Genomic DNA, 20,553 nt, shown 5'->3' with positions numbered 1-20,553 from the left:
CAAATTCGCTATTAGTCAATTGCAAAAGGCGGCCTTACTAGGAACTGCTTTCATCCTGCGACGATATCTGTAATACCATCAAACATCCACATCTGCCTATCCCAGGTCCTGGGTAAGGACTTCATAGGAAGACAAAAAAGCCAAGTCCAGTCTGAACATCTGGCTGACTGTGCAATGATCCATAATAATAATAAAGTTGGAAGGGACCTTGGAGGTCATCTAGTCCAATCCCCTGCCCAGGCAGAAAACCCTATGCCATTTCAGACAAATGGCTGTCCAATCTCCTTAAAGACTTTCAGTGTTGGAACATTCACAGCTTCTGGAGGCAGGTTGTTCCACTGATTAATGCTTGGCATCACAAGATAAGACAGAAAGACTCGCACGTGGATTAGAGAACAAACGAAAGTATACAGTATCATCAAATGAGTAAAAGAATTGAAATGGAAACGGGCTCGTCACATAGCAAGAAGATGACAGGTGGACCAAGGCAGTCCTAGAATGGATCCCGTTTGATTATAAAGCGTCTACGGAAGACACCTAAAAAAAGATGGAGAAACGACATCAGCAAGTATTGTGGGCCCAACTGGCAAAGGAAAGCTCAGGACCATATGGGTTGGAAACAAGCGGAAGAGGGCTTCATCCTGCAGTGGATAGATAATGGCTAAAATGAGGATGAGGATTATATGAATTGGTTGTTCAAATCAGCCAATCCCTTTGTAACTATTAACAAGAGAGCCAATCTGGTCTAGTGGTTAAGGCATCAGGATAGAAAGCAGCTCATGCCTTAGCCATGCAAGCCAGCTGGGTGACCTTGGGCCAATCCCTCTCTCTCAACCAAACACCTCACAGAGTGGTTGTGGGAAAAATAGAAGGAGGGAGATGTGTTGGTTATGTTTTCCGCCTTGAAATTATGTGTAAAAATAATAAAGAGGGTGGGGATACAAATACACATACATACATACACAAATGTATTTGGTCTAGTTAAGGAACAGGCAACTTTGGCTCTTTTATGACTTGTGGACTTCAACTCCCAGAATTCCTGAGCCAGCCATGCTGCCTACCCCTGGTAGTTGAAGGAGATGAAGTTAAATTCTTTGAACTGATAAGTCTTATTTCCAGTTGATTTATTCTAGATGTGACCCAATATATTTTTCTATATTATTAAATTTAAAAACCTCCTTCTTAGCAAAAACTCTAGAGACTTCATTCTCCTATTTTTTCCCCCGATCCAACAAACTGAAAGTGAATCACATCACAAAGTTTTCTCAAGATCTTCCATGGTTGAGGTTGGTTTTGAACAAGGGGTATTGTAGGCACCAGACTTATACTTTAATGACTGCACCATAGGCTGATGTACTGATTTTGTTGAGATTATTTTTTTAAAAAAAATGTTTCTCACTCTATGGTAAATCTTCAGTAAACAGGATTAAAATGTATGCCTCAGTATGTGTATGACTAGCAAAGGAAGCAAAAAGGAAAATAAGTAATTGGACACACAAAATTCTGTTGACTGTTGACCTGGTATGTCTGAGTAGATTTCCTGAGATGTAAGTAGGCTAGTCTTGTGTCTGTGTTTGATTGAGCTTATTTAATAATCATGTTTCTTAGCTTATTTTTCCAAAAGCAATTTGCCTTTATTAGTATAAAAAGAGTGAGAATGTGGGTGGGAGTTTTGCATATAAATCTTGACAACCTCTATTTGATACATAAAGAAAGATTTTTTTTCAAGTGAAGAAAATAAGTGGATCAAACGAACTGGATACATTTTGGAACAGTGGCAAGAAGATTGTAGTCCTTGGCCTCAGTTTGGAACCATTTTGTGTGATTCTGAATTGTGTTGTTTTCTGTCTTTGGCAGGAAATTAAATACACAATCAAACCGATTCTTCAGAATTACCTCCCTATGTTCGTTCTCTACTCCACACAAAATTAGCTTTTTATTGTGTTTCCTTGTACCGTTGGTATTAGTTACCTGAGATTTGATTGCCGTTTCATGTCTAAAAGCTTCACTGCTTTCCATTCCTGATACTGAACAAATAATCCTTTTTAGGACGTGCATTTGCTTATATTAATAAAAAGTTTTTCTGGTAAAGACCTTGAGTGGGTCTCTAAACTTGGTTGTTTATTTGCAGATGTTTCATTATCTGACTAGATAATGTCATCAATACTAGTGAGTGTGGGGTTTGCCCCCTGTTTATATAGCTTGCCCTGACAGTTGGTGTGGGAAGGATGGGTGGTCAGACAGAATGGACATTACTTTAATTTGCATTTCCAGATGGTATGGCTAAGGATGTTGCTCTTTTTCAGGATTGTTGCTTTTTAGGAGGAAATGCCACCAGCAGTTGACACTTTTGGAAGCTGAAACATTGGAGTTTAGCATCTCTGCCAATATCAAAATGCAGTTTTTGACATTTCTATGTTTGTTTTCGCTTTGCCATTGTCATTTAAGAATTGTTCCGGACAATTCCATTTCAGACAAATGGCTGTCCAGTCTCTTCTTAAAAACTTGCAGTGTTAGAGCATTCACAACTTCTGGAAGCAGGTTGTTCTCACTGTAAGGAAAATGGCAGCCAAGATTAAAAAAAAGCTCCATCCATCCATCCCTCACCACACCATCCCACAGGCTTTGCAATATGTACCAATCCTTGTGTCTGTTGACAGACCAAATTGTTATGAAAAGTCAACAGTCATCATTGGTGTCAACCCTTAACAATCCCACTTAGATTTTTTCCAACCTACTACTTTCCTTCTACCTATTCCGTCTACTTTCCCCAGCATTATACTCTTTTGCAGAGAAGTAGCCTTTCCAGAATGAGTCCAAAGTATGAAAATTTAAACCAAGTTATTTCTGCCTCAAGTGAAAACTGAATTGATTTGCCGAATGATCCATTTGTTCGTTTTCTTGGCTTTCCATAGTATTCTTTGGAATCTTTCACAATACGAAAATTCAAAAGCACTGGTTTTCCTTCTGTCCTGCTTATTTGGTCAGCTGGATGATACTGATAGTATATCATGGTATTCTTTGTATTGCAATTATTTGTTTTCCATTTTCTTGATTTTTCATTCAGCCTCAACTTACATTTAGCAATAGCACTAGCACTTAGACTTATATACCACTTCATAGTGCTTTACAGCCCTCTCTAAGCGGTTTGCCCCCAACATATTGCCCCCAACAATCTGCGCTCTCATTTTACTCACCTCAGAAAGATGGAAGGCTGAGTCAACTCTGATTCTGTCAGGACTGAACTGCTGACAGTCAACAGAATTAGCCTGCAATACTGCATTCTAACCACTGCACCAGCACAGTTCTTATTTGACTAATTGTGAATCTCTTAGGATTTTTATCTATTTTCTCTCCCTCTCATTCTTGCTTCCTTTAACAAAGCTATTTGAACAATTAAGATATTTCCACACCCTTCTCGTTCTTAAGTTAGCCCACGGGTGGGCAACAATGGCCACTTCACAATCTATGTATTTCAACTCCTAGAACTCCTGAGCCAGTTATACTTGTTCAGGAATTATGGGAGTCGAAGTCCACAGCTTGCCCATCCCTGACTCAGTGTATTATTGTGATAATTTCACTCCTGTTCTTGGATTGCTGAAAATTTTGGGCACAAGATCCCTATATATTTTCCTAACTTTTCATTTATAGTTTAAGCCTTTTCTCCTCCCCTGTATTCGCAAACATGCAATAGCCCTATTCTTTTCTTCATAAATTGGAGAGAATGTTTCAGGTTGAGTTTTCATAATAAATCTGTGGGCTTTTGCAATTTCTATTGCTGTTTCCTAGTCCTCCTCAAATACACTCCCATTATTTTTATTTTGTTATTGATCCCCCCCCCTTCACCTGTCTTTTTTGAAAGATGTTTGTGCAGTTCTTATGAAGCAATATTTCTTGTGTTTTTAATGCAGACTTCTCCCCTGTAAGTCTTCTTTACATACATTTCATTTGACTTTTCTAGTTTATTTTCTGCCGCTTATATCCAAATGTGCACTCTGACCCACATAAGAGATTTACAATTAGTCAAATAGAACATATTGTGATAGCTACAAGATATTCAAGCAACAATAAATAAATAAATAAACCAAAGGAAGAAAAAGTACAACAAACAGCCAACATTTTGCAGTTACAAGGTTTTGTTTTTGTATGGGTCAGAATTTTTCTTCCTTTGGTTTATTTATTTATTTTTGCTTGAATATCTTGTAGCTATCAAAATATTTATGTTTTTCTTTGATGCACACAAAGCTGTTTTAGTTCTATCATTCAGCAAAAAGTGCATCATTTTTAACTAATATATTTGTTTTCCTGTTCAAACAACAGCTGCATTACTCTGTTCTCTTGATTAACAGGCTGAAAATAAATCATCTGTACTTTTTAATGGTATGACCTCAGCCTTTTAACATTTACAGAAATACTTGCCTAGCTGTTTCCCAAACCATACTGAGGTTTTCCTGCATTATTTTTTATCCTTTTCTTTGATTAAAACTTCTGGCATTAATTATTATACCTAACCGAGATTGTTGTTGTTATTGTTAATCATCTATTGAGGGAAGTTCTAGAACTTTTTGATATATTGAAAACAAACAGATCATTAATCCAGATGGTATCTCTCCATGAGGTTTTACAAACTCCCAATACAAACTGCTGGTTTTCTCTCAAAACATATAATGTCCCTTAAACTGGCCTCATTACTGGAAAACAACAGTCATTGTAGTGCCAATTTTTTTAAAAAAACAAGTAGTTACAAGCCTGTTGGCACAACATTTGTTTTGAATAGATTTGTGGAAAGTATGATTTAAAAAAGTTATAAAAATGGAACATGTTTTTTTAAATAAAAAAGTAATGTAGTACCTGCATCACTAACCATTTATAATTTTTTGAAAGTACCCACATGCACGGAGGCACAAAAATTGTGATTCCTAGCTACAATAGTTGTGTGTGATCTCCAGGATCAGAGACGTTATGTTGCAGAATTGTTAGAGGCAGGAAGATGATGTTTCCTTGCATTAATTATTCGTACAATTTGGAGAATACTACAGAATACTACAGAATATTTACAATAGTTCATTTAGTCACCACTCAAAGTTAAAATGGCACTGAAAAAAGTGACTTATGATCATTTTTCACACTTATGACCGTTGCAGCATCCCTAGGGTCACATGATTAAAATTCAAGTTTGTTTTCTGTAGTTGGCAACTGACTCATATTTATGACAGTCGCAATGTCCCCGGGGTCACATGATCCCCTTTTGCGATTTTCTGACAAGCAATCTCAATGGGGAAGCCTGATTTCACTTAACAACTATTTTACAAACTTAACAACTGCAGTGATCCACTTAACAACTGTGGCAAGAAAGGTCATAAAATGGGGCAAAACTCATTTAATAACTGTCTCGCTTGGCACCAGAAATTTTGGACTCAATTGTGGTAATAAGTTGAGGACCACCTGTATTTATATTATGTTTACCATAGCATGAAAAAATACACACTATTATTTAAAGCTGTTTTTTCTGCCAAGGATACATTAAATCTGTCATACTAGATGCAGTAAGCAGTGTTATACAGTTTTTAAAAGTATCTACACAGTGTTATAAAGTATGTGCGGGTGGCTGTCATTATTTGTCTGAAACCATGAATAACTAAAATACAAATAATAAACAATGGGTATTGGATATTACGTTTCAGACCCAGAGCTCTTATATTTTCCAGTAAAAACCTCCTTTTGCCTTCCTCCCATAAAAACTCTCTATGTAACATAATTGCATTTGTTCCTCCGGCCTTGCAGGAAGATCTCCCTAAGTCAGCTCAGCCACAAGGTTTAAGGTGGCTTCTTTGTGCTAAATTGTCCTCTTCAGAGCAGCTCAGTGGGCTGATGATGGACTTCTCTGCTGCACACAGCTGTTTTACAACTTCCATGGAAAGGCCCATCACATTTATATCCAGTGATCATGTACATATAGTCCTCAACTTAACTATCCATTTAGTGACCATTCCAGGTTTCAGCGGCACTGAAAAAAGTGACTTATGACCATTTTTCACACTTAGGACTATTGCAGCATCCCCTTCCTTTCCTTGGAAACCTCTGACCATCGCACTGACAAAGATAAGATCCTCTCAAACCCAACCTTGAAGGGTTAAATACATTAAATACAGCCTAAATCAGGGGTAGTCAACCTTGGCTCTTTTATAACTCGTGGACCTCAACTCCCAGAATCCCTGAGCCAGCATGGTTCAGCTTGGAAACTCTCTCCATTTCTCCTCAGCATGGCTGGCTCAGGAATTCTGGGAGTTGAAGTCCAAGAGTCATAAAAGAGCCAAGGTTGCCTACCCCTGGCCTAACCCTACTCAACCTAGTCCTATCCTTTAAAAAAATATGTTTTATGCATGTAGAAAAACACATCCTTAATCTTGCCCATGTTCAAAATATAGTCCTCAATTTACAACAATTCATTTGGTGACCATTCAAAGTTACAACTCTGAAAAAAGTAACTTTTGATCCTTTTTCACACTTATGACCATGTCATAAGTGTGGTCAAAATTTAGACGCGGTGCAATTGGTTCATATTTATGACAGTTGCAGTGTCCTGGGGTCATGTGATCCCCTTTTGCGATCTTATGATGAGCAAAATCAATGGGAAAGCCAGAATCACTTAACCACTGGAGTTGTAACGCACAACTGCAGTGATTCACTTAAATACTGTAGCAACAAAGATCATAAAATGGGAGCAAAACTCATTTAACAACTGTCATTTATCAATAGAAATTTTGGATTCCATTGTGGTTGTAAGCCGAGGACTACCTGTAATAAAAGAACATGAAGTACATGAACATTTAAAAAAAAAGATATTAATTTTTTTTATAATTACAAATCTTTAGTGTAACTTAGTAAGCAATGTGTTGTCTGGGTCCACACATTTAATTTAATAATAATAATGCATCTTCCATTCCTACTCTTTACTCTGTTTTTCTAGCCATTTGTAAAATGTATCCCATGTTTGAAAATATTCTGTATCTTCTTTCCCTTTCATTTTCAATGAACATCTTAATATGTATGGTACAGTCTGCTCACTGCTTAGTTTGATTTCTGTTCTGTTCAGTTCCTACAAGCACTGAGTGGCTTAAGCAGGCAGTGTAACAGTCCTTGAAACAGAACAAAACCTTTGAAAGCTGCCAAGCTAGTGTGCCACCATTTGGTTCAGAATAATATTTAACCAAATGTTCTTCTAGAGAGCTATTTTCTCAGCTGTTCAGAACGAAAGTAATAAGAGAGCCTTGTTCGAAAGATCAGGTCTAAGCTGCTCCACATGGATGTATGAAACCAGGCCTAAGGAGATAGTGGATAATCAGAACAATGTCTATATTTGGTTAACTCTGTGAACTACAAGTGGTGCTTGACTTGCAATCACAATTGAGCCCCAAATTTCTGTTGCTAAGCAAGACAGTTGTTAAGTAATAATAATAATAATAATAATAATAATAATAATAATAATAATAATAATAGTAAAGTTGGAAGGGACCTTGGAGCTCATCTAGTCCAACCCCCTGCTCAGGCAGGAAACTCTACACCATGGCTGTCCAGTCTCTTCTTAAAAACTTCCAGTGTTGGAGCATTCACCGCTTCTGGAGGCAGGTTGTTCCACTGATTAATTGTTCTCACTGAAGTGAATTTTGTACTATTTTATGACTCCTTTGCCACAGTTGTTAAGCGAATCACTCACTGCAGTCAAATGAATCATGCAGTTGTTTAGCAAACCTGGCTTCCCCCATTGACTTTGCTTGTTGGAAGCCAGCTGAAGGTTGCAGATGTATCACATGACCCCAGGACACTGCAACCGACATAAGTACATGCCAGTTGCCAAGGACCTGAGTTTTGGTCATGTGACTGGGGGGATGCTGCAACAGTCAAAGGTGTGAAAACAGTCATAAGCCACTTTTTTCAGTGCTGTTATAGTTTGAGCAGTCACCAAACAGATAGTTGTATGTTGAGACTTACCTGTATTTAAATTTGAGGACTAAAATACTGGTCAGATCTAATATCTGACAAGTTTTGTTTTTATAATTTACCTTTTTACCTTTTGAATCTGGCAGACAGAGGTAAATTAGCTGGGATATGAAACTTGTACTGCAATTGTGGATAGATCAGTATTTCAGAAAATTAATCTTCACATTCTCCAGCAAACTTGTATAGTTAAACTTCCAGTTTTATTAGCTTGATAGGACCAATAAAGTTTGGAATTCTTGATTTACATTTTAAGAACTAGATAATTGAAGCTATTCTGTTGGAATTCACAACTCTGTTTTGAATGAAAGAGATGGATGGATGGAGATAGATGATTATGGGTAGATGAGAGAGAAAGAGATGATAAAGAGATTAAAAAGAAGCAGAAATGATACAGACAGTCAGACAGATAGATAGAGCAATAGCAATAGCATTTAGACTTATATACCGCTTCACAGTGCTTTCCAGCCCTCTCTAAGTGGTTTACAGAGTCAGCGTATTGCCCCCAACAATCTTTGCCCTCATTTAGATTCAGATAAAGGATGGATGGATGGATGGATGGATGGATGGATGGATAGATAGATAGATAGATAGATAGATAGATAGATAGATAGATAGATAGATAGATATAGCACTTAGACCAGTGGTTCTCAACCTTTTTAATGCCGCGACCCCCAACCGGTCGTAAGTCGAGGACTACTCAACCGGTCGTAAGTCGAGGACTGCTCAACTGGTGCAGCACCGTTTGCAAAATGGGACTTTTGGCGGGCTCAGCAGGGCAGAGACAGCCTGGACAATTCCTATTGGCTTTTGAAAGCCAATAGAATTAGACTCTATTCAAGAGAGTCTATTCTATTGGCTTTCAAAAGCCAATAGAATCAAAGGGAGTAGCACAGCTAAGGAAAGGGGGGAAAAAATGGCGGACTGCGTTGTTTGGCGACCCCCGTGAAATGGTCGTTCGACCCCAAATGGGGTCCCGACCCACAGGTTGAGAACCACTGACTTAGACTTATATACCACTTCATAGTGCTTTACAGCCCTCTCTAAGCAGTTTACAGAGTCAGAATATTGCTTCAACAACTGGGGTCATTTAGATTCATTCAGATAGATACTGTATATGCCGGCGTACAAGGCGACCCGGCGTATAAGACGACCCCTGTCTTTGGCGCCGAGTCGCATTCCTAGAACGTCGTCTTATACGCCGGAAACTACCAGTATTTCCGGCTTATAAGACGACTCCCGTCTTTGGCGCCGATTTTAACGCTTGCGGAAGTCGCCTTATACGCTGGCATATATGGTAGATAGATACATACATACATAGTAATTTACAGTGAATTATTCCATTTACAAGCGTTGCAGCATTTGCAGAGTCATGTGATCAAAATGGCTTGTATTGTCAACAATTGCAGAATCCCAGGGTCAAGTGATCGCCTTTTGCGACCTTCCCAGTCAGCTTCCGAGAAGCAAAATCAAAGGCGGAATTTCGATTCACTTAATGATCATGCAATTCACTTAACAATTGCAGTAATTTGTTTAATAGTGACAAAAAAGGTAAGATTGGATGCATAGTTTTATAATTTGCAGGCATTCAATCTGTTTTCACCTTCAAATATCAATTACCATATCTGTCCGTAAGTCGAGGGCTACCTGTACCTCAGATAAATGTACTACTCTTCCACCCTGTAGAAATTTCAATCATTTTTTCCCTGAAAATGTCGCTTGTTCTGATATTAATATTTTACCTCCTTTGCCTATAGGTTGCCAAAAAAAGGTCTTTTTGAATTAAGCAATAGGAGAAGTTAGTGTTGTTTAACATTCATTCCCCTCTCATCTGTTCTGTGTACAGGGCGATCAGAAGAACAGGGAAAGGTTGATGTGAAAAGTGACTTTATTCTGTCTTTACTCCAAGATTCTCAAGATTTCATGTAGAATGTCAACCCTTTCTTTGAAGGAGGATTGAGAAAACAGACTGATCTTCTGTTTCTGCTAAGAGATAAAAAAAAATTGTTAATCTTTCTCTAGCTTGGTCATTTAACTGTACATTAACATTCTTACGCAATTAAATGTTTGCTAGGTTTGCTTGAAAAAAAGCTAGATACATTTGGTATTAATTTACAGCTGGCTATTCCATAGGTAGATCATTTCTCAGCCTATATTGATGATTAAAACCTTGAGCTCTGATTCCTTCATAGATCAAGGATTGGATTGCACTCTCTGAATTCTCCCCCCTCCCCTACATTGGTTGGAACAGGAGCGTAACAGGAAATACTACAGAGTCTGTATATGCATTACATTCCTTTCCTGCTCTGAGTGAGGTCCAACTAACAAAACTTTCTTTTGGAAAAAAAGAGCGGCCGCATTAAGTTCAACGGCAGATGCATCATAGAATCCAAACATCCTTTTCTGCTGAAGAAGAGAATTCGGCCTGCTCTGTTTAACAATAACCCCCCCAAAAAAAGAAGCCCAACTATGTGGCAGGTAGATACCAACTTTATTTAATGAGATCCCTTCCCCCCAAATGCTCACTGTGAAGAGATCTCCACAATGACACACTTGTTAGTAAATAATAAGGGACATTGTGTACCCAGAGTATTTGAGAATTAAAGTGAAGAAGGGTCGGACAGAATGTGCGTAATTTTTAACATTTAACAAATTTAGAATCTCTCATTTTTCCTATTTGCATGGGGCTCCTAGGGGACGTTCAATTCAGGACAGCAGTTCTCCTTAATTCATGAGCATTTACGACTTACCTCTTCTGTGAATATATAGTATTTTAACAGCTCTTCCTCCTGCCTCTTTGAAGTCCAAAGTTTGGAAAGTACAGGGCACAGAATCAAACATGAAAAGCTTTTATAGACCTATTAGGAATATTAAACAGGAGATAAAACTACTGATCCATCATCTTTTGATTTTCTGTGCCCCACTGGGCAATGGTGTAGAGATGAGGGGACGTTGATGTCCGTTTTCACCCTTTACTTAGATGATGTTTTTCACACCTCAAATTTAATGATTGTTGAAATTGTGAATTCTCATCGCTGAGTTAAATATTTTCTAGAGGAAGCAGAGGGCATAGAACATAGAATCAAAGGGCTAGAACAGACCTCGGAGGTCAACTAGTCCCTGCTCAAGGCAGGAAAACCTACCACCATCCCATCAAATGTTTGTCCAGTCTATTCTTGAAAACTTCCAGCGATGGAGCACCCACAAATCCAGGGGGTAGGCCATTATTTTTTTCCCACTGTCAAAAAATTTGTCCCCTCTTCCCTGTGTCAGCCTCTCAAGTATGGGAAGGCATCTATCATGTCACCTCTAATCCTTCTTTTTGATAGGCTAGACAGGCTCCCTAAGCATCGTATGACCTAGTCTGCAAACCCCTTATCATCCCTTGTTGCTCTTCTCTGCACACTTTCTAGGATCTCAGCATCTTTTTTTTATATTGCAATGATTAGAATGGACACAGTATTCCGAGTGTTGTCCCATTAGCGTGATATAAAGCAGTATTATCACTTCTCGTGATATTGATTCTATCCCTCTGTTAATGCATCCCAGGACTGCATTGGCTTTTTTGGCAGCTGCAGCACACGGCTGGCTAGCTAAGGGGTGATCCGCTAGGCTAGGACATCTAGTTCCCTCTCACAATTACTATAGTTGAGTCACGCATCGCCTCTTGCGTACTTTGCCTTTGGTTTTTCCTGCCCTAAGTGCAAGATTTTACTTTTCTCACCACTGAACTGCATCTTGGATAGGGCCCAATGCTCATTTCTGTCAGGATACTTTTGAATCTTGAATCTATCTTCCAAAGTGTTAGCAATTCACTTCATCTGATGGGTTCCCCTCTATCCCTTTGTCTAGATCGGGTAGGCAACCTTGGCTCTTTTATGACTCGTGGACTTCGCTTTGATGGGTTCCCCTCTATCCCTTCGTCAAGATCAGGGGTAGGCAACCTTGGCTCTTTTATGACTTGTGGACTTCAACTCCCAATATTCCTGAGCCAAATGATTTATTTATGAAGAAGTTGAAAAGTTCTTGGCCCAACAGAAACTTGAGGTATCCCACTGCATGCTTCCCTCCCTGTATATGTAGTTCCATTGAGGACTACATGTTGAGTGTGGTTGATCAGCCAGTTACAAATCCATCTGGTGATGATGCTGTCTGTTCCAATTACTTCAATTACCTTTTTTTCTCAGAGAAAGTAAGACTTGGAATAGTCTTTACCTCAGTATTTCTTAATGGGGAACAGAGATATGTTGAATTCAGTAGCCTTTTCTATTGCTGCTTGTCTGCTTTCATTAGCCTTGGAAATATATTACATAATCTGTAAGCTGACCGGGAAAATAAACTGAGAGCAGATGGAATCATATCAGGCCTACATATATAAATTGGATGTTAAGAAGTGAAAAGGATTATTTTGGTAAGGGAATTGAAGGAAATACCAATATTACACAGAGAGAAGTAAGGTTTGGTTCCTGTGTTTTAGTTTTAATTAAAATGGAAGGTTTATGGCAGTCTAAAGCAGGGCTTTTGAACCAGTGGTACGGGTACCACCTGTGGTACATGGGCACCTGGCAGATGGTACGCGACCATCCTATAAAAGTGGTAGCGGGGGAGGGGAATGAGCGGAACCGGTGGCAGCACCGCACAAGCCTGAGCAAGAGACGGCTGGAGCTGCAGGGCTGTCAGGGCTCAGCGGAAGCGCCAGGATCAGCGCCAGGCTCCAGCTGGGGCTCGGCGCTGACCTGGTGCTTCTGCTGAGCCCTGAAGAAGCACCAATCAGCTGAAAAGCAGCACTGATCCTGGTGCTTCTGCTGAGCCCAGAAGAAGCGCCGATCAGCTGGAAAACAGCTCTGATCCTGGCTCTTCTGCTGAGCCCAGAAGAAGCACCAATCAGCTGGAATGTTGCAGCATCTCCAGGGTCTTGTGATTTACATTCAGATGCTTGGCAACTGATTCATATTTATGACGGTCACAATGTCCCAGGGTCATGTGAAGTGACCAAAACCTGCTGCAATCACCCAGCAGACGGGGGGAATAAAAACCAAATACCCCCCCACCCCACCCCCGCTGCCAATCCCCAACAAAAATGCTCACAACAATGAAAACATTGGACAGGCAGGTGGGCATCCAGGTGTCTTACTCGGCTGTGGCTTGGGGGGCACTTTTTTCAGTGCCATTGTAACTTCGAACAGTCACTAAGCGAACTGTTGTAAGTCGAGGACTACCTGTACTTTTATCACTTTTTTCCTTTTTTTTTTTTTTTTTTTTTTTTGGTCATCAAGTTTTTGACACCTTGCTAGGTGACTGGTGGTACTCGAATGTTGCCATATCCTAAAAGTGGTACAATGGGTGAAAAGGTTGAAAAGCGCTGGTCTAGTGGACAATCACTTGTTCAGTCATCCTGAAAGTAAAGCTAAACATAGGATTTTTGAGGTGCTGCTTTATTGCCTGCACATTTTTTGGGGGTGCCCAGTTAACCCGAAGTAAGATCTTTTGATAAAGCAGTTTTAACATTAAATCCAGAGAAGCAAATTTAACATTTTTAAGACCTGCAACCATTCATGTTTCATTCTTTAATTCATAAGGCAGCAATGCCCTTAATATTGCCTTTATTCTTTAGCTGTTTGATACAAAAAGGTGCTGTGTTTAATTTCAAACATTGACATCATCAAATAAATTAACATCTCAATTTTCTCAGACTGAGCCAAAACATCCAGTCTATACTGAGACATTAAAACATGCTTGAGTTGATTATATTGTGGCTATTGTGAATTAGGATGACAACATTCCATTCAAACTCAAGAAAAGTCTTTAAAATAGTCATTACGAAGTAATTTAAAGTACATATTCCAGTTTCCACTCACAGCTTCCAACAGAACATTTTTAAGGTAGAACTTTTTCATTAAATTAAATATTTATGAGACTCAACATAAAATTCCAATTTATGACTAACGGTTAAAATATGCTTGACTGTTTGTAAATTGGGGAACCAAATACCCTTTTTATTATATATCAACCCTAGCAATTGCTATAATCTTAATGGAATACAGAAAAAACTCAGCAGTTAATGTTCTATAGATAATCCTTACTTAGTGATCACAGTTGGGAATAGCAGTTCCATTGCTCCATAACTTAACCCACGCAAAGAAAATGTTTATTTGACATTAATATTGGAATACCTCTTAATACATAAATTAATTCTGGGATATTACTCATTTTAATGATATTAATTTTACCCTGCTAACTTAATGGAATTTTGATCCATTTATTATTAACTGTGTTCTATAAAACATTAAACATATTTCATTCCACATATTTAGAAATATTTTTTTTAGGAAAATAACGGTCTAGAGTCTAGATACTTAATATAATGTGTGGCAATTACAAAGCCTTATTCTTTACATTGTACAGATGTTCTGATATTTTTTTTTAGTTTTTAATTGATTTTGCTTTCTCTTTTTCAGCACCAAATGCAAACAAAAGCTGGCTTCACTAATTTCTTATCTTGCATTTTTAGTATTTTGAATTATAGGGTGCAGAACTCTGAAGGTGTCTGTAGATGGCATTTGTGGCTGTCCTGTCTGATGACGATCACCACATTATGAAAAAGATATTGAGACTCTAAAAAAAGAGGTCAGAGAAGAGCAACTAAGATGATTAAGGGCCTGGAGACTAAAACAAATGAAGAACAGTTGCAGAAATTGAATATGGTTAGTCTAGAGCAGGGGTGTCAAGCTGCCGGTCCGCATGCGTCATGGCAAAACTGCGCCCACTCCATAACTGGCAATGGCAAAAAAGTTGTGATACATCATGACATGTCACATGATGTTGCAAGTTTGACACCCCTAGTGTAGAGAAAAGAAGGCCGAGGGGGGACATGATAGCAGTCTTCCAGTATCTCAGGGGCTGCCACAAAAAAGAGGGAGTCAAGCTATTCTCCAAAGCCCCTGAAGGCAGGACAAGAAGCAACGGATGGAAACTAATCAAGGAGAGAAGCAACCTAGAACTAAGGAGAAATTTCCTGACAGTTAGAGCAATTAATCAATGGAACTGCTTGCCACCAGAAGTTGTGGGTGCTCCCTTATCAGAGGCTTTTAAGAAGAGCCTGGACAGCTACTTGTCTGACATGGTATAGGGCAGGGGATAGGCCACCTTGGCTCTTTTATGACTTGTGGACTTCAACTCCCAGAATTCCTGAGCCAGCCATGCTGAGGGGAAAGGGAGAAGTTTCCAAGCTGAGCCATGCTGGCTCAGGAATTCTGGGAGTTGAAGTCCATGAGTCATCAAAGAGCCAAGTTTCCTATCATCTAGACCAGCAGTTCTCAACCTATGGGTCGTGACCCCATTTGGGGTCGAACGACCATTTTACGGGGGTCGCCAAACACGATCCGCCATTTTTCCCCCTCGGGGCGCTGCCGCGCATGCGCGTCGTGTATGGGAGCGGCGCCGCACATGCGCGGCGCGTCCATGTGACGGGGGTCGCCGTCACACAAAGGTTGAGAACCGCTGATCTAGACGAGGGGTAGGCAACCTTGGCTCTTTTATGACTCATGGACTTCAACTCCCAGAATTCCTGAGCCAGCATGGCTCAGCATGGAAACCTCTCCCTTTCCCCTCAGCATGGCTGGCTCAGGAATTCTGGGAGTTGAAGTCCACGAATCATAAAAGAGCCGAGGTTGCCTACTCCTGATATAGAGTCTCCTGCTTGAGCAGGGGGTTGGACTAGAAGACCTCCAAGGTCCCAACTCTGTTATTCTATTCTGTTGTCTTGGGTTTCCCAGGCTTGGAACACTGTTGGGCTGAATGTGGCCTTTTTCAGCCTTGTGATTGTCACTGCATGAACTTACTTTTTTAATATGTTCTTTTGAGAACCTGGCAAAACCACTTTCTGTCCCACAACAGTCCTTTCTGTTTATAGCTTGTTCCAAGTGTAGATTTCCAGAAAAGGAAATCGAACTTCCCATTCCCAAAGAAATTCCATTCTGGAGGAACATGGTAGACTTATTGACTGGACGCTGCAACCATCATAAATATGAGTCAGTTGCCAAGCATCCAAATTTTGATCACGTGACCATGGGGATGCTGCAGAGTTGTGTGAAAAACAGTCATAAGTCACATTTTTTCAGTGCTGTTGTAACTTCAGTCACTAAATGAACTGTTACAAGCTGAGACCTATTGGAATTTCGAATGGTCTCCAATGGTCATAAATAAAGGACTACTTGTTTCAACATTTCAAGGCTAAAATTGACCAGGCTTCTAGAGGTACCATAACTTGTTGAAATTCACTGTAGAATTAATTTTACTGACAATCAGCCATTTTTCTAGTGAAACCAATATTGTCAGGTATGATAGGTAGGCTATGAAGCAGACATGGATTGACACCAAGCCAAAAACAGTTTGGTCTAGTGCAGTGGTTCTCCACCTGTGGGTCGGGACCCCATTGGGGGTCGAACGACCATTTCACGGGGGTCGCCAAACAATGCAATCTGCCATTTCCCCCCCTTTTCCTTAGCTGTGCTACTCCCTTTTATTCTATTGGCTTTTGAAAGCCAATAGAATAGACTCTCTATGAATACAGTCTAATTCTATTGGCTTTCAAAAGCCAATAGGAATTGTCCAGGCTGTCTCTGCCCTGCTGAGCCCGCCAAAAGTCCCATTCTGCAAACGGTGCTGCACCAGTTGAGTAGTCCTCGACTTACAACCGGTTGAGTAGTCCTCGACTTACAACCGGTTGGGGGTCGCCGCATTAAAAAGGTTGAGAACCACTGGTCTAGTGGTTAAGGCAACAGGCTAGAAAGCAAGAGACCATGAGTTCGAGTCCTGCCTTAGCTATGAAAGCCAGCTAGGTGACGTTAGGCCAATCCCTCTCTCCCAGCCCAACCCATCTCACGGTTGTCGTGGGGGAAATAGGAGGAGGAAGATGTGTGTGTTGGATACGTTTGCCACCTTATTTATAAAAATAATAAAGGCAGGATACAAATAAACTGTCCATTACTATCTGGTGCCCACATTTCTTTCTTTCTAATTGTTTTCCTGTGCAGCAGGCTGAGAGTAAAAGGATGGTCCTTATTAGAGTCTGAACTTCTTATTCTCAGAGCAATTGTGAAATTAGCTCTACATGAGCTCCACATGAAATTGGGTCAAACCTTGCTTGTTCCCCCTGGAATTGTGTGTTGCTCACCTATGATTTATCACATTGTCTTTTCCTTGTCGGCTAGGAATACCTTAACAGTGGAACACCATCCTGTATCCCCCAGGACAGAAATTCTGCATTGTCTTTTATAACCTTCACACATCGTTTTATGACACTATATATTTGAGTAATTTAAACGATTCTTTTCTGCTTCTCTACTCAAAAGGGCAGCAATAACAGAAGGAATATTTTTAAACCATCTGTTCTAACGCAAAGAAGAGTGTAAAGTATTTAGGTCAGCCGTTTGCAAGAACCATGGGAAAAGAAGGGTTTCAAACCTTGCTTGAAAACTAAATCAAGGTAATGTTACACCAGCTTCAGAGAGGCATTAATGCTGCAACAGACTACGGTCTAACATTAACTCGGTTTAGCTTTCGAGCAAGCTTTGAAACCCTTTTTCCTGTTGATTTTGCAAAATGGCTGCTTGCCACGCTGTGGCCCAGTGGCTTCCTTGCGTGCCATGGCTGTGGAGCTGCAAGAAGTGAGTCACAGGATAGCATGAAGACCTTCACAGTGTGAAGTCCAGCCCCAGCTCAACAGCACAGCACAAAGCCACAGACACCACAATCCAGTCCCAGCCACAATCGCCCTCCCCAACCTGCACTCCACTGCCCCAGCTGACCTCAGCCATCATCTTGCTCCTGCTGCTGAGGAATCGTGTCCACCCTGGTCCTTGCCGAGGGGATTGCTGACCATGTGAGGCCATCTTCCTCAGGTCTCACAAAGAAACAGTACACAATCTGAGGAAAAAAACCTTGGGCAGCTAAGAGCTGTTTGGATAGGGCCAGACTGGGCCTAGTTGGTCAACAGTGTGAACAAGAAAAGAGCCAATATCAGTTAGGACAGGAAGGGCTAGGGCAGGAGTCTTCAGACTTGGCAACTTTAAGACTTGTGGACTTCAACTTCCAGAATTCCTCAGCCAGCCCTGGGAGTTGAAGTCCATAAGTCTTAAAGTTGCCAAGTTTGAAGACCCTTGGGCTAGGTCAGCTGACTCAGGAATTCTGGGAGTTGAAGTCCATGAGTCATAAAAGAGCCGAGGTTGCCTAACCCTAGGCTAGGGAGTGCAGGGCGGTGGGGTGTTAAAAGGCATCAATGAGGGAAGAGAAAGATGGGTGGGGCAGATAAAATGCCCCTTTACATTTATAGGTGGGGACAGGCTGCTAAACTCCTGAATTTTGATCATATGACCACAGGAGCATTGCAGTGGCCATAATTTCAGGAACTTTGCCTAAGTCTATTCCGTGCCACTGTATCTTTGAACAGCTTCTGAACAAATGGCCATAAGTCAAAGACTACCTGTAATTAATGACCTTTTTGTTAAGCCTTAGTGCAGGGCTATCCAGTTTTGGCATCTTTAAGACTTGTGGACTTCAACTTCCAGAATTCTCGCAGTTGAAGTCCACAGGTCTTAAAGTTGCCAAGGTTGGATATTGCTGCATTAGTGAATGAAACCTTTGTGTGTTAGCGTCAGCCAAACCAGTTAAGACTATACTTGTCATCATTTTCCACAATAAAAAATATGTCTGCTGGTGATGGTAACTCTAATCCCTCTCTTTTGAAGGCTGCCTTAGATTATCCATATTCTTTCACTCACTTTGAGTGAGAACAGATATTAACTGCAGTGTTGCAGTCTTGAAGTTGTATTAATTGAAACGGGACAACTGAATAGTGTTTGCCTTTACAAGTTACCAAACTTCTTACAAAGTTGCAGTTTCAAGGAAAAAAATACAATAGGTAATTGTTTCCCATGAGTCAGTTTAATAAATCTGCATCTCTTTTTTTTTTGGTCTTAGAAGAAAAACTTTGTTTTTCCCAGGCATATTTCCACAAGTAATAAGAGCAAGGAAATAAAAGGGTAGGAAAAATATATTAACTGTTAGATTAGTAATTTAGTTCATCATGCTACATACCACTATTTCTATACAACCACATTTGAGTCCCAAAGTTCAGTTGCTAAGCAACAGTTGTTAAGTGAATTTTGCCCCATTTTATGACCTTTGCCACAACTATTAAGTGACTCACAGCAATTGTTAAGTTAGTAATATGGTTCTTAAATGAATCTGGCTTCCCCATTGGCTTTGTTTGCTTAGAACGTCACAAAAGGTGATTACATGAATCCAGGACAACACAATCTTCATAAATATGAGTTAGTTCCCAATTTTGATCACATGTCCACGCTACAGTGGTCGTAAGTGTGAAAAACGGTCATAGATTGTGGTGGTGCAGTAGTTAGAATGCAGTATTGCAGGCTGACTGCCTGGAGTTCAATACTGACCAGCTCAAGATTGACTCGGTCTTCCATCCTTCCGAGGTCAGTAAAGCGAGGACCCAGATTGTTGGGGGGCAATGTGCTGACTCTGTAAACTGGGTAGAGAGGGCTGCGAAGCACTGTGAAGGGTTATATAAGGCCAAGTGTTATTGCTATGTCACTTTTTTTCAATGCCGTTGTAACTTCAAATGGTTACTTAATGAATAGTTGTAATTTGAGGATTCCCTGTAGTTGGCAATTGGTAGAGTAAGAGAGAATGAATTACTCTAAATCACAATCCCAATTTAAGTACCAGTGAAAGACAACAACAATTGGTGTTTTTAGGTGAAAGACAAACCCTTGGCTGACATTGTGAGAGAATCTTAAAACATTTAACTAGTGAAAAAAACACTCAATACTTCTGTTAAATGATAACAAAAGTCCTGAGGTGGAATTTAGTTTGATGTTCACATGAGTGCTTCCATTTTTCTTAGGAATTATTCAGTCCAAGACTTACAGATATCTTACTGAAGCAAAGGAAAACATTCCTTATTTTTTTACTATCACAATTCAATAGCTTGGGCTCCCAAGATATTGTTTTACAGTGAAATCTACTCTCTTATTGCAATACAAAATGAGGTTCTTTTGAAACGGAGTAAACTCCATAAGCTCAACTTCTTCGCAAGTTTTAACTTCGAAGTATTTGTAGTTAATGCCTTCCTTTATTAGAAAAGCTGCCCAGGTGGTGTTGTACAAAAGAAAAAGGTGAATAAAAAGCACTTAAATTTGTCTCCAAATCTTTTGATTATCAGGTTTCTTTTGTCACTTATTGATTCTTCACTTTGAACTGAAACTTTTTATTTTTGCAGCCTCTTAGTGGAAGTTTACAGTTGAAAAACCTCTGAAGAAACCAAGAGAGTTAAAATGCTTTTAGTTCAGAAACAGCGGAGAGGAAAATATGCTTCATGCAAGACAATGATATTCAGTATTTTCGAATTTAAAAATACTTAAAAATAGTATTCTTCGGGAGCAATAAAGATAGTCCTAGACTTACGGCCACAATTGAGCCAAGAATTTGTGTCGCTAAGTGCAAAACTTGTTAAGTGAATTTTGCCCCATT

At 39.9% G+C, this 20,553-nt stretch overlaps 1 protein-coding gene across 1 annotated transcript in view; it reads left to right on the top strand.

Annotated features, from left to right (window-relative positions):
• CTDSPL (CTD small phosphatase like) overlaps positions 1-20,553 on the top strand; it is a 79,396-nt gene that overhangs the window by 22,239 nt on the left and 36,604 nt on the right. The window lies entirely within an intron of this gene.

The sequence above is a fragment of the Crotalus tigris genome, unplaced genomic scaffold (genome assembly GCF_016545835.1).
Source record: "Crotalus tigris isolate CLP2741 ecotype Arizona unplaced genomic scaffold, ASM1654583v1 scf7180000018658.101047, whole genome shotgun sequence".
NCBI lineage: Eukaryota > Metazoa > Chordata > Lepidosauria > Squamata > Viperidae > Crotalus > Crotalus tigris.
This window is presented reverse-complemented; position numbering and strand designations above follow the sequence as displayed.